The 15,435-nt window shown below is 33.6% G+C and overlaps 1 pseudogene; it reads left to right on the forward strand.

Annotated features, from left to right (window-relative positions):
* Nucleotides 1–5,655: 5,655 nt before the first annotated feature.
* Nucleotides 5,656–12,727, forward strand: LOC136388415 (zinc finger MYND domain-containing protein 11 pseudogene; annotated as a pseudogene).
* Nucleotides 12,728–15,435: the final 2,708 nt, after the last annotated feature.

Consider the following 15,435-nt stretch of genomic DNA (forward strand, 5'->3'; position numbering starts at 1 on the left):
ATATAAAAACTAATGTAGTACATATCCTTGGTTTCAGGCATCCAATGAAGGTCTTGAATTTTATTCCCTCTGATAATGGGGAACATACAGAAACATGCTTTTAATGTGTGTTTCAGTTTATATCATATATTCTCATATCTTATACTCAATTATTTAACTTCTGCCCATCTGATGAACAATACATGTAATCACATTTGTTTCAGCTCCCATGTACTTGTTAATAAAGATTAACATCTTTTAATTTTTTAATGTTTATTTCATTGACTTTAGAGAGAAGAATGAAAAGAGCAGGAGAAAGACAGGAAGATCTGCTCCTGTATGTACCCTGAGTGTAAATTAATATTTTTCAGAAATAAAATATCTCCAGAAGTGCATAAAATTCCTCTACTTTAAAACTTAGTTTTCAACAATAATCATATGTTTGTATGATATGACATTTCTAAATGTCTGATATGTGTAGAAACACATGAAAGAATGTATTATAACATAATTATTAAACATTATATGGTTAGACTTTTAATTTGTTTCTGCTGATTTTCTGTTACAATCAAATTAACAAGAAACATTTTGAAACTACATATATGTTGCCAATCTATTTAGGATAAATTTTTAAGAGTAGAAGAGATTAGTCAAGTCACATGATTTATTTTTACAGATATCTTCAAATTGCTTCTAACCTCTGTTTCAATTTATATCATATATTCTCATGTCTTATACTCAATTATTTAATTTTCTGCTCATCTGATAAATAATACATATAATCACATTTGTTTCAGCTCCCATGTACTTGTTAAAAGGTTAACATCTTTTAATTTTTTAATGTTTATTTCATTGACTTTAGAGAGAAGAGGGAAAAGAGCAGGAGAAAGACAGGAAGATCTGCTCCTGTATGTACCCTGAGTGTGAATTAAACCAGCATCCTCTGTGTTTCAGGATGATATTCTAACCAACCAAGTTATCCAACAAAGTCTTGAAGTTAATATCCTTTTATGTGTTGTTTTCTATTTTTTTCCCTTCCTGTGAACTCCCTCTTTATATCATGTGTTTGTACTGAATTGTTCATTTTTATTTTTTTAACCATACAAGATACTGGTTTTAGTTTATTAAAACAGCAAACTAAAAAATATATGCTAAATACAGATAAGGGTGTATGGAAATGGGTTTTCTCCTTATTTTTTTAATACTCTAAATATGAGAGAGATTATATGGTATTTGTCTTTCTCTGTCTGACTTATTTCACTTAGAATAACACCCTTGAGGTCCATCATATTCTTGTAAATGGCAAGATGTCATTCTTTTTTATGGTTGAATAATACTCCCCTTTATAACATATATTATAATTTTTTATCAATTCATCCATGGAAAGACACTTAGGTTAGTTTCACATCTTGGCTATTGTAAATAATATTGAAATGAACATAGAAGTTGTAAGGCCAGGAGCCATGGCTGTCACTATCAAAGCAGCCGCCTGGCCCATGCAGGTTCCCATTGGATTCGGGCAGATGGTAAAGAAACGGCGGAGTCGGAGGATGGTGGGCCATCCTATTTATTAGTGTCTCACCAAGACAGGCAAACCACAAAAGAAGACAAGGGAAAAGCAGAAAACCAGCTCTTCCTATGAAGGGCAAGAGATCAGGGAAGCCCCTGCAATCGTGATAGCAGGAACTGTGTGTGCAAGCTCCTGGTCTGTCCCACTTTATAGTGTAGAAAACCAAAATCCCTTAATCCAAACAAGGAAATCTCTGATACAGTGTAGAAAACCAAAATCCCTTAATCCAAACAAGGAAATCTCTGATACAAAGTCACTTATCCAAGGCATAATTGGATTCCTCATGAGAGTGCACCACCCAGATCATACAATCAGTCAAGGGTGTGGGGAAAAGCTTAGTCCTAAAACCAAACCTTAGGCTACAACGACCTGGCCTGCTTATAGCCTGTCCCCCACACCCAATATAAGTCACAAGCGAGCAAACATATATATCATATTTACAAACTTATTTGACCAACAGAAGTGCATAGCTCTTTTTTAATTAGTGTTTTCATTTTGTTCAGATAAATACCCAGAAGTGGAATTGCTGAAACATATGGTAGCTCTACTTTTTAAATTATTTTTTAAAAACCTCCATTATTAGAGAGGAAGGGGGAGGGGGAGAGGCACAAAGAAAACTAGATAGAAGGTGATGGAGGACAATCTGACTTTGGGTGATGGGTATGCAACATAATTGAATGACAAGATAACCTGGACATGTTTTCTTTGAATATATGTACCCTGATTTATTGATGTCACCCCATTAACATTAATAAAATTTATTTATAAAAAAAATTGCCATAAAAAATTTAAAAAATATTTTTACATGTGCCTGTCCAGTTTTCCTAACACTGTTTATCAAAAAGCTTGTCTCTACCCCATTGTATAATTTTAGCTCTTTTGTCCTAAGTTGATTGACCATTATGCTTGGCTGGATTTTTGGACTCTACTGTATTCCATTGATCTATGTGTATGTTTTTATACCAATCCTATATTATTTTATTTACTGTAGCTTTGTAATATAGTTTGAAATTAAAGAGCATAATGCATCCAGCTTTGTTCTTTTTTCTAAAAATTGCTTTGGCTATTAGGGTGTTTCTCTGTGAATGTGGTTTTATAGAAATATTAAGATTACTCTATTTCTGTGACAAATATTTCTGTGACTTGAAATTTCATAGTCATTACATATAGATTGCTTTGCTTACTATGTGCATTTTAACAATTTAATATTTCCAATTAAAAGCACTGAATATTTTTATTTGTTTCTCCTCAATATGCTTTACTAATGCCTTACAGTTTTCAATATTCAGTATTCTACCTCCTTGTTCAAATTTATTCCAAAGTATTTTATTCTTTTTGATGCAATTGTAAATGGGATTTTCTTTATTTCTCTTTCTGATAGTATATTACTAGCATAGGAAAAGAGACAGATTTTTTCATATTCATTTTGTATCTTGTAACTTGATTGCATTTGCTTTTTAACCTTACAGTTTTTTTTAATGGAGTCCTTAAGTGAGGTGTTATTATGTATTTCCTATATATATATAATATCATCTCACTTGCAAATAGGAACAGTTTTATTTCTTTCTTTCCAATTTAGATGCCATTTTTGTTTTTGTTTGTTTGTTATTTTGCCTGATTGTTCTGCTTAGGACTTCCCATACAATGTTGCATAAACATGCTAAGAGTGGACATTTTGTCTTGTTCCTGATCTCAGAAGAAAGTTTTTCAGCCTTTGAATGCTGAATATGATGTTAACTGTGGGCCTGTTATATGTCATCCCCTTTACTGTGTGAGCTACGTTCCTTTTATCCCTGCTTTATCTCCTTTTAAAATATTGTTACATTTGGTTTGTTAATATTTTGTTGAGAATTTTTGCATTTATGTTCATCAGGGATGCTTGTGATTTTCTTTTCTTTCACTGTACTTGTCTGGTTTTGGTATCAAGCTATGCTGGCTCCATACAATGAATCTGGAGGAACTCTTTCCTCTTCTGTTTCTTGGAAGTGCTGGAGAAAAAGTGATATTAAATCTTTGTTAAATATCTGGTAGAATTCACCAGTGAAGCTGTCTGGTTCTGCACTTTTGTTTGTTTTGGGAAGTTTTTCATTATGAATTCAATATTCTGACTGGTAATCTTTCTACTAAGATATTCTATTTCATGGTGGTTCATTCAGTCTTGGTAAATTGTGTGCTTCCAGAAATTTATCTGTTCTTTTTAAGTTATCCAATTTGTTGGCATCTAATTGCTCATAGTAGTATCTTATGATCTCTTGTATTTATGTGGTAATCGTTGTAATACTTTTTCATTTGTGATTTTATTTTAGTCCTTTTTTTTTTTCTTGGTGAGTCTATCTAGAGGTTTGTCAATTTTGTTTGTCTTTTCAAAAAAATAGCCTTTCCTTTCACTCATCTTCTCTACTATATTCTTAGTCACTACTTCATTTATTTTTTCTCTAGTCTTATTTCCTTCCTTCTGTCAACTCTGGCCTTTACTTGTTCTTTTTCTACCTCTTTGAGGTTTAATGTTAGGCTGTTTATTTAAGACTTTTGTTGTTTTTTAAGTTAGTCATTTATTGGTATGCCTTCCCTCTTTTAACTGCTTTTGTTGCATCCCTCAAATTTTGGTGCTATATTTACACTTTCATTTGCTATACTTTACACATTCTAGTGGTGTAGAAATGCTATAGAATTTTTTAATTTCTCTTTTGATTTCTTCTTTGATCCATTGAATCTCAGTAACATGCTGTTGGAGTTCCACATATTTGTAAATTTCTCAGTGTTCTTTCTAAAATCATTTTCTAGGATCCATTTATATCCTTTGACTTGTGTTTTCCCTTAACTAATTATTGTAATCATAGTTATTTTTACCTCTTTTTTTTACTTTATTACTTACTTCATAAGTAATTAATACACTACCATAACTATATATTTACCTTTCCAGTGGAATTTATTTCCTTATATGTTTTCTTGTTACTAATTATCACACTTTCTGCTCAGGTTAAGAAATTCCTTTAACATTTCTTGTACAGCTGGTTTATTAGTAATGAGCTCCTTTAGTTTTTGTCTGTCTAGAAAACTATATCTCTTTTTAAATTCTGAATAATAGATTTTCCAGGAAGAGTATTGCTGATCAAAAGTTTTCTTCTTTCAACACTTTGAATATATCATGCCACTTGCTTCTGGCCTGCAAAATTTCTGCTAGAAATTCTACTAAGTAGACTAATGAAGATTCTCTTGGACATAACATGCTGTGTTTCTCTTGCTACATTTTAAAATGAAATATATTTTTAAAAATAAATCTAACAGGTGACATTTATCAATAAGAGTACATAGATTTCAGATAAACATTTCTATAGCATTTGAACTGTTGATTATGTTGTATACCATCACCCAAAGACAAATCATTTTCTGTCATCATATATTTGTCCCTGTTTACTCCCTTCCCTCAACCCCCTGCCCAAAATCCCCCATATCCCCCATCTCCTGGTAAACACTTGTTTATTTATGTCCATGTGTCTCAGTGCTACTTTTTATAAATTTTAGTTTTATTTTATTTATTCATTTTTAGGGAGGAGAGAGAGAGACAGAAAGGGAGAGAGAGGAAAGAGAGAAGGGGGGAGGAGCTGGAAGCATCAACTCCCATATGTGCCTTGACCAGGCAAGCCCAGGGTTTCAAACCGGTGACCTCAGCATTTCCAGGTCAACGCTTTATCCACTGCGCCACCACAGGTCAGGCTCAGTGCTACTTTTAGTATTCACTATTTGTCTTTAAATGTTTAAATTTTAATTATACTGTGTTTTGGTGTGGGTGCTTGAATTAATTATTTTTATGATGCATATTAATATTTTGTATTCTACACTCTGGTTTCTCTTCAGATGGCATAAATCTTTCACCTTTTAGTATTCTGTATTGTTAAAAATTACCATTTTGGGCCCTGGCCTGTTTGCTCAATGATAGAGCATTGCTCTGGCGTGTGGATGTCCCAAGTTTGATTCCTGATCAGGGCACATAAGAGAAAGCGACCATTTGCTTCTCCACCCTTCCCCCTATCCTTTCTCTTTCTCTATCTCTTTCTCTTACCTTGCTGCAGCCATTGGAGCAAGTTGGACCTGGGGAACTGAGGATGGCTCCATGGCCTCCACCTCAGGTGTTAAGAAGAGCTCAGTTGCTGGGCAATGGAGCAACACCACAGAGGGTAAGAGCATCAAACCGTTACCCTTTTATTACCACACATACCTCTTTCCTCTGATAACCACCATACCGTTGTCTTTATAAAGAGTTTTTGTGTTTATTTTTCTTGTTTTGTTGTTGTTGTTGTTGCTTTCAGTATTATATCCCACATGAGTGAAATCCTATGGTTCTTGAAGTTTTCTGTCTTACTTTTTTTGCTTAGATGATATTCTCAAGATCCAGGATCTTGAGAAATGGCAGTATTTCATCTTTTCTTATGGCTAAGTAGTTTTCCATTGGGTGTATATATATACACACACAAACACATATTTGTTCTTTATCCATTCATCTTTCCATGAACACTTCCAATGTTTCCAGGCCTTGGCCAGTATGAATACTGCTGCAATGAACAAAGGGGTACGTGTATCTTTGTGAATAAATGTTTTCATGTTTTCCCGGTAGATATCTAGAAGAGGGGTTGCTGGGTCATATGATAACTCTATTTTTAATTTTATGAGAAGTTTCCATATTGTTTTCCATAGCAGCTGTACCAGTTTACATTCCCACCAGCAGTGAATGAGGGTTCCCTTTTTCTTCACAACCTATTCAACACTTGTTGTTACTTATGTTGTTGATAACAGCCAATCCAACAAGTGTGAGGTGGTATCTCATTGTAGTTTTGACTTGTATTTCCTTAATAGCTAGTAAAGTTGAGCACCTTTTCATGTATCTGTTGGCCATTTCCATATCTTTTTGGGAAAAATGTTCTATTTTTTAATTAGACTGTTTGTGTCTTTGGTTTTGAGTTTTATGAGTTCATTATATATTTTGGACATTGACCCCTTGTTGGAGTTATCATTTGCAAATATCTTCTCCCATCTGGTCAGTTGCTTATTTTGTCTTTTTGGTGGTGTTTTTTTGGGTTTTTTTGTTTTTACTGTGAACTAACATTTTATTTGCTGTAGTTTCAGTAATTTATTTTTCTTTCATTTCCCTTACCTTTGGGGTCAAATTCATAAAACCCTCTCTAAGACATAGGTACATTAAGTTTAGTACCTATATTTTCTTCTATACATTTATTGTTTCAGGTATTATATTTAGGTCTTTCATCCATTTTCAGTTAATTTTTGTATATGGAGACAAACAGGAGTGTAATTTCATTCTTTTGCACATGGTTTTCCATTTTTCCTATTGAGTTAGTTTAACTGGCATGTTCTACCTGTGAAAGCACACCCTATATACACTTTTTTAACATATATGTATTAAAAAGAGTTACTTATTTGAGTGGGAGACTGCAAATTTTTACCTTGAAATGACCATCAGAGTCCATCAGAGTAATGATTTGGATTTAATTGTGCTAATTGCATTACATTATTAGTTCAAAAAATGGAATAATGTGTGTCCAAACTCTTCCTCATGGAGCTTTCAATAAGGGGTAACTTCAGTCAAACTCCCATTAAAAGACCCACTTTCAGATCTCAGAACTCTTTCCTTCTAACTCTCATGGTCCCAAGTGGTATGCAAGTAATAAGAAGTAGAATCACCTCTGAGCATGAAGCACTGGAGACACATCATTTTCCCCCACCTACAACTCACTTGTTACAATGAGTTTCTACCAAGTTAAGGGCTGGTGAGTGCCCTTTCTGAAAGTGAGAAAATCAGTAACCTGGGAGAGTCTGCTTTGTTTTGATAATAAGACCAGGAAAGACAGTGTAGTTGATGAGGAAATGTTATGGGGTCAGTAAAAGAATATGCTTCCCTACTGCCATTCAGTTTTGTAATTTATAATTTTTTTCTGAGACTCAAATAGACAAGTAAGATTTAAATTATCTGGCATAGACTCACAAGGAGGGTTATGTGCAGGGTGAATAAAAGCACACAGAAACATTGTAAAATACACAAAACAAGACCAGAAGGAAGACAAAAAGTAAAGGCCTGTATAGTGTTCCCATACATGCAGACAAAGACTACAAATCTACAAGAGAGCCAATATTTGTTCAGCTACCTCACACATGGAGCTTCTAGTATCTAGATTCATTCCTCATGTTGTATGGAGTTAACAGAAGAGACTATATTATATTTGATTTTGAGATATTTTGAGCAGAAAATTGACTCACATATATTTTCAGTATATTAATTAATAATATTCATTCAAGCCTTTTGGCGTAACAATAAAATTTTTCAGGGAAACAATAAAATTAACAACCTGAGCTGAAATTAAGCTACAAATAGCTAATTTTTAAACCAAATATGGTAATACTTAATTAACTGTTTTCATCTTTTTTATCTGTTATAACATGTGCTCTCATTGTATAACCTAGACCTTAAACTCATATTTTGATGGTGGGGGATACTAGTTTTCTATTTTAAGGAGTTTTTACATCCAGCTAGAAGCCTGTTGTTCCAATAATTCTTGTCAAATATTTAAATATAAGCATCTACATGCTACCTCCAGTTTCAGATGAGAATTTTTTGATTGTTGCATAAATTCAAAACTACATAGCTCTATCTAGAAACTTTCCCAAGGCTTCTCTATTTGCTAGACAATAAAAGCGAACACTTAATGTTTATTGAGCAGGATTTATGAAGCTGTCAGCAAACTGACACATGGCAATAAAATGCACTGTGGCTAGAATCTAGATAATCTACAGCTGAATGAATTACACTAATTCTGGTGCTTGCATATTCATGCTGTGGAAATATTTCTTGTAACAGATTTCTTCATTGTCTGCAGGTGCCACAGCATGGTTAGAAGTAGAGTTAATTGCACTCTTGGACATGTGGGAATTCACACATCCATTGTGTTGGCTTGTTTTCTGGAAGAGTATTCATGATTTGTGTAAGGGAGCCAAAACACCCATAATTAAATTATCACAACTGCAAACACTTCACTTTTGAAAAGATATTCAAAATAGAGGGTTTAATAATTATTGTTAATTAAAAATTTTTATCTCCATCTATGTTACAATGAACACTTACATTCCAAATTTAATGTTACTCAATAAAATAAAAAATTTAGTTATATCACTTCAGCCAAGCTACATGCCTAGCTACTCTTCTTCCTAGCTAAACGAGAGTACCTAGTTCTGTAAGCTTAATTAAAAGAGATGTTTTCCCTTATGAGGCATATTAAAAGCAAAGTGTTTTACATACTTTAGCAGAAAGTACAGGAATAAATCTGTGAAAAAAGAAATCATAAAAAGATACATATTATTTTCTTATTTTTTAATTGTAACTCAATATACACAGCTGCATTGCATGATTCAGATGTAAAAAGTCTCAATTCTCTGGATTTTTTGCATTGTTTAATAAATAGAAAAATACCAATGTTCTTGTTATTTTCTTTTGATTTTAATTTTATTTAGAATAATTAAGTATGCTAATAGCTCTATTTTCATCCAAGCTCTTTTTATTTTTTTGTTACAGTTCTTCTTTGGCTTACAGAGTTTATTCTTTGGAGGATTCTGACTTTTGCCTTCCTATTCATTAACAGCAAATGTTTTGATGAATCTATTGGTATACCAACATGTCAGATATCAGAAAACAAATGCATTTGTTATATAATAATATATAATATTATATAATAAATGAGATTTATATAATAATGTTAATAGAATAAATGTAACAAAATGTATCAAATTGTGTATAGGTATTTATAGACAGAAAAACTGCAATTTGGAAAATTAAATCATAGTTTTAGAAAATGATCATACTAGGCTGAATTGTGAACAAAAAAGAGGCATTAATTCCTATGTAAATGAAGAAAATGTGTTCTTAGAGTGGTCACATGTTTTAAAATAATGTAGATATATAAGGTTGTAAGTTATAGAAAACTATAGGTTGATGATATAGTGCTGGTAAAGTTTGCATCTAGGGTTAAAGCAAAGAATAATATGGAAGAAAGACCAGAATAAATATTAGGCCATAAATCTCATGCTAATGCATTTAAAAGGGATGCAAACAGTGACTCTGAGGAATTTCTAAAAGAGAAGTCAGCCAATCTCTTAAATCTACAAATCTCTCTGACAACTCTGTAAAAGATGAATAAGGTAAAAAAAAAAAAAAAAAAAGAGGCAGAAACAACAGTATTAGATTCAAATATATATAAAAGAAACAAAAGATTTAAAATCTTACATATTTGGATTTCAGTGTTAAAGTGAAAATCTGTAGAGTTGCTTTTTTAATTTCTGATAACAACTTTATAGATTGTGGTGAATATATGAATTAATATAACATAATTATTGGTGTAACATATTAATGTAATTAATATCAATAATACCAGTTCTTTTTTTCCCTGTGTATACTCATGTGTAGATATCCAGTATATCTAAATTTTTATTAAACTACTGAGTATAAAAAGAAAGTTTTGCTTTGTTTTTAAAGGAATATAAATGTGTAAATTATGTGAATAAAGAAATATTACTTGTAAAAACACTTGATCATAAAGGAGAATTTCCTAGCAGAGTCATAAAAGTCAGTTTTCCTACTACAGCCATAAATTTCAGTATTCAGTTTGAAATTTCAACTTTAAATAAGAATTTTCAGGTGAGAAAATTAATACAAATACATTGTAGAACATGAGAAATAAATATATGATTTTATAGTAATTAAAATCACCTTAACTGATGGCTTTTGTTCTAAGGTCTCATATCTTGCTAGGATTATATGAAAATATAAATCTGTAATATAAATATGGGTATTATAAAAATACAGTACTTATATTAACATGTTAAATATATGTTTAAATACATAAGTACATTTTTAAATTGAAAATCAACCACAAATGAATGCATTTCGTATAATATAGAACTCATAGTAAGAGATAGCTCTTTGATTTTACTTTGAATATAAATTGTAAACATGTCCATTGTGAAGTTATGTTAACTTCTGAGTGTAACTGGAAAATACTCCTATAAAGTAATGATAAGGGGAGATTCTAGCTATATGATTTTTATAGAGCAGTTTATACTGTAGTATATACATGAACAAGACACAGAAATTTTTGGACCCAGTTTTCTTCCTTTCATGTTTTGACTGACATCTGCAATATCATATAGTACTGACTTTCTTCAACTAAATCTCAAAGCAAAATAAATGTCATATATTTACAGTGATATATCACTAAAACATACATATCTGTTACCAATTTAGATAACAGAATGGTTGTTACCAGAGGGAATGGATGTGAGGGGAGGAGTAAGAAAGTAAACAGAGTCAAAAATATGGTGACAGAAGGAGACTAGATTTTGGGTAGTGGGCACACAATAGATTATACAGATGTCATGTTATAAACATATATATCTGACACTTAAACAATGCTATTATTAACCAATGTCACCTCAATAAATTTAATTTAAAAAATACATCCTAAAACTATAAAGGAGGGGATATATACTAAAATGTTATCAGTGGTTATGTTTGGGTAATAAGTTTAAAAATGATTTGTTTTTATTTATTATTTCTGCATTTTGTATATGTTTGAAAAATCCTTTGAATAAAAAGTATATTAGGAGGCAGCCCGCAAGCCACTGCCTGAGCACACACTGTTGCACTAGCTGTGCCACGTCCTTGCAAGACTGAAACTTTCCTGGTGATGACGCCCCAGTTTTCTGCCCTGCCTGGACTGCACTGGGTGAGGAGACCCCCTAATGCAGTTAATATATCACAGCATGTTCAACATTTAATATAAATGTCTGTCTGTCCTTATCCATCCCTTTGTCTCTCTCTGTCTCTGTAAAAAAAAAAAAAGAGAGAGAGAGACACCTGTCATAAACTGGTGAGCAACAGTTTTGCAAGAACTACTTCTATTTCTCAAATTCTCATCCTGACAACTGGTTCTTCTATGGTTGTATACCTATTCATGAACAGGTTTGGGTTAAACTGAAAGGTTTTGGATTCTGGCCAACCAAAGTCATGGAGAAAGAAGACAATCACGTTGACATCACTTCCTTGGTCTCCACCATCTAAGGGCATGAATTCCTTCTAAAAACAAACAAGACATACCAGTCAACATCTACTGGCTGCGTGTCAGGTGCAGTATGAATTAGAAAAAGGCTTGTGATGAGCTGGAACTGCATCAGCATTTTGTCTATGAAGGAAGACTTTGAATGTCTAAGAATAAGGACCATGGAGAAAAGGAAGGAGAAATCGGATGTCCTCTACCAGCAATGAGCATAAAAAGGTCACTCAAGAACCAAGAGCAAAGAAAAGGCAATGTAATCAAAGCGTGAAACCCAAAGACAAGGAACCAGAGTTGGAAACCGAAGCAGTCAGTTCCAGCCAGGAAATCCCCACAGTGCCTCCAGCCAATTGCAAAAGTCTCAGTGTTAACTCAGACCAAGAAGTGCCTCTTCACTAAGAATTCTGCATGGGATCACCCAGATGACTAGTGACAGAGTGTGCCAAAGCATGTGCCACAACGACACCAAATTTTTCAATGACTTTAAAGGCCAAATAAAGTCTGACCACAAGCAAGAAACCGAGAGAGTTGTATGAGAAACTCTAGAAAACCTATGTTCTGAAATGAAAAAAGAAAAAGACAAGCTGTGAATAAAGCTGTTGCCAATATGCAGCATGAGCTGGACAGAAAATGTATACAGGTAAGAGAAAGGTAGAAAGAAGAGCTTGTAGAGAAAATCAAGAAGCTAGCCACCTAGCACAGACAACTAATTTCTCAGACCAAGAAGAATCAGCGGTGCTACAGCTGTGAGAAGGCCATGTACCACTGCTGCTGAAACATGTCCTATTGTTCCATGAAGTACCAGCAGGAGCACTGGCACATCAAGCATAAGTGCTCTTGTTGCCAGAAAAGTAAAAGGCAGGTTTTTGCTGGAGTCACTGAGGATGGCTCTTTTCAGACATGGCCATTTGCAAGAGACCAAAATTGTAAAGAATGTGCTTCCTATTTTTCACCAGCCTTTAACACTTTTTCTGAAGAGATTTTGCACATTAGTTTAAATGTTTTGTTAATGTCCTTCTGGAGTTTTTTGAGGGTAAAAGTAACACCAGTGGAGGGTAATAGTTGAAATGAAATTTAAATGAGAAGTAAAATTTACAGCAAATTTTAAATATTTAGTTAAAAATTTTTCCTCAGAAACTTTATTTCTTCATTTTGGGGCAGTACATTTGATTGCTGAACCATTTTTATTGAGTTATAAGCCTTTAAGAAACTTTGAGGCAATCAATTAAATATATATATTTTGGGAACAACAGTCTCTGAAATATCATTATTTAGTACCTTTTACTTTACAGTTTTAAACAAGCAGACCAACAAACAAAAGATACACAAATTAAGCATTATTAAAGAGTGCAGATGTTTATTTCATTTTATATTGTTTAAAACCTTTCCTTTTAATTCTACATACATTTATTAAGTATCATTATTATGTGCCAGGAATTGTTCTAGACATTTGATATATACATCAGGGGAAAAACTGACATACATGCCTGTCCTTTTTGAGAGTTGGATCTCAGATTTATACAAATCTCTTACATTTCTATAAGAGACTTTGTGTTTACTGACTATAAAGGGAATCTTAAATATTTATTATTCATTTAGCCTTTTTTTTTTCAGTGAGAACAGAGGAGGCAGAGACAGACTCCTGCATGTCCCCCAGCTGGGATCCATGCAGCAAGCCCACTAGGGGGCGATGCTCTGCCCATCTGGGGCACTGTTTCTTTGCTAAGCAACTGAGCTCTTCTTAGCACCTGAGGTGGAGGCCATGGAGCCATCCTCAGCTCCTGGGGCCAACTCGCTCCAATCAAACCATAGCTGCAAGAGGGAGAGAGAGAGAGAAAAAGAGAAGTAAGACAGGGAGGGGTGAAGAAGCAGATGGGCGCTTCTTCTGTGTGCCCTGACCGGGAATCAAACTCTGGACATCCCCACACCTGGCTGATGCTCTGCCACTGAGCCAACTAGTCATGACCTTGTTTAGCTTTTACAGGACATTTTCTTTGAGGGCCTGTGGTTTCCAAAAAAAATAAAAACAGTAATATCATTACAATATCAATTTTACTTTGTAACTACAAATCCATGTATCTCCTTTGGACATTTTGAAATTAATATAGGTTCTTTAATTTTATCACATTATTTTTGTAATTAACATTTACTGAGTTTTATTTCATTATGTTACTTAAGGTTGTTTAGTTAAAATATTTGTTTGACTCATTAAAATAAATTGGAGATAGGTAAGTAAAGTGTTCATTTTATTCTGCCACAATGTAACATAATTAGTGACTCAGTTATGAGTTGATCAATCTGCTATTAAGGTCAGTACTACAGAGAAATGTGTTACATTATTTTTGTAATATATATAAAATATTTTATTTACTGTTTAAAACCTCTCTTTTTAAGTGAGAGGAGGAGAAATAGAGAGACAGACTCCCACATGCATCCCAACAGGGATCCACCCAGCAATCCCCATCTGGGGCTAATGCTCAAATCAACCAAGCTATCCTCAGGGCCTGGGGCTGATGCTTGAGCCAACTGAGCCACTGGCTACTTGGGAAGAGAGAGAAAAGGAAAAGAGAGAAGGAACAAGAAGCAGAGGATGGCTTCTCATGTGTGCCCTAACTGGGAATCGAATCAGGGACATGTGCATATCAGGCTGATGCTCCATCCACTGAACCAACTGGCCAGGGCCAATTTTATAAATTTTAATTGTAACCAAATTACTTCACTTTTGCCATTTCCTATCAAGTTTGTTTCAAAAGTTCATTCATTCCAGCAGAGTTGTAAACTGTGTGTGTAAATACATGTATGCAAGTGTGTGATATGGGTTTAACATTAGTTTCTTAATGAATAATTTTTCTATTAAGTGGTACAGTACTGTGAATTTAGAGAATCTCTAATTTTCTTAACACTTTGTCAACTTAAATAATCAAACGTATGTCTCATATGCCTTGGAAGATTCAATCATACCTTTTGTTTAAAACATTCTTCTTATTCGGCTTGTGGAATACTACTACTTCCGATTTTTTTTTCTCTGCAGTGGTCACTAATGGCATGCCTTGACAAGAAATCCAATAGCTTGGTGTGAAAAAGATCGCAGAAATATAGAAATGAACTGTGCAGCTCTGAGTAACTGCCCTTCTTGTTATGAGTTGCATCCTTAGGTACCAGTGTGGCTGCTTTTTGTCTAATGCTATAAAATCCAGAGTCCCTAGTTCCTCATCTTCTCCACCCTAAGAATTTCCTCATTCCTTGCAGACCATGTCCTCTCTGTTTAAATATGCATGTGCCATCATAAGGAGCTGAAGCATCACTGGTGTGACAAGGCATCCGCTGACTTACATTCTTAATTTGCCTTTTTTCCATGTTCAGTTTAAGTGCAAAGCAAAGCAAAAACAATAAAAAAATCAAGTCTGTGTCATCATTCTACCCATACTCTATTCTGGATTGGCTCCTTTTGTCCTGCTGAAGGTTACAACATCTTCTCAGGCTCTTTTGTTAGAACTTTTTCATGTTTTCTACTTTTCAGCCCTAAAGTTATAGCAAAGCATCTAAATAATTCCTGACCAATATCATCCAACCCAATGACTTTAAAGCCTAAGCCCCAATGAATGAATCCCTTAAAACCTAACGTCCAATGACTTCTTGACATTTCCACTTGGATACTTATTAAATGAATCAGGCTTAGAATTTGTAAAACTCAATTTTTATTCCTTTCTAACTTTAATGCTGCTCCTTCCTCAATGTTCCATTAAGCAATAATAGAATTTATCCACTTTTTCA

Source organism: Saccopteryx leptura, chromosome 1 (assembly GCF_036850995.1).
Source record: "Saccopteryx leptura isolate mSacLep1 chromosome 1, mSacLep1_pri_phased_curated, whole genome shotgun sequence".
NCBI lineage: Eukaryota > Metazoa > Chordata > Mammalia > Chiroptera > Emballonuridae > Saccopteryx > Saccopteryx leptura.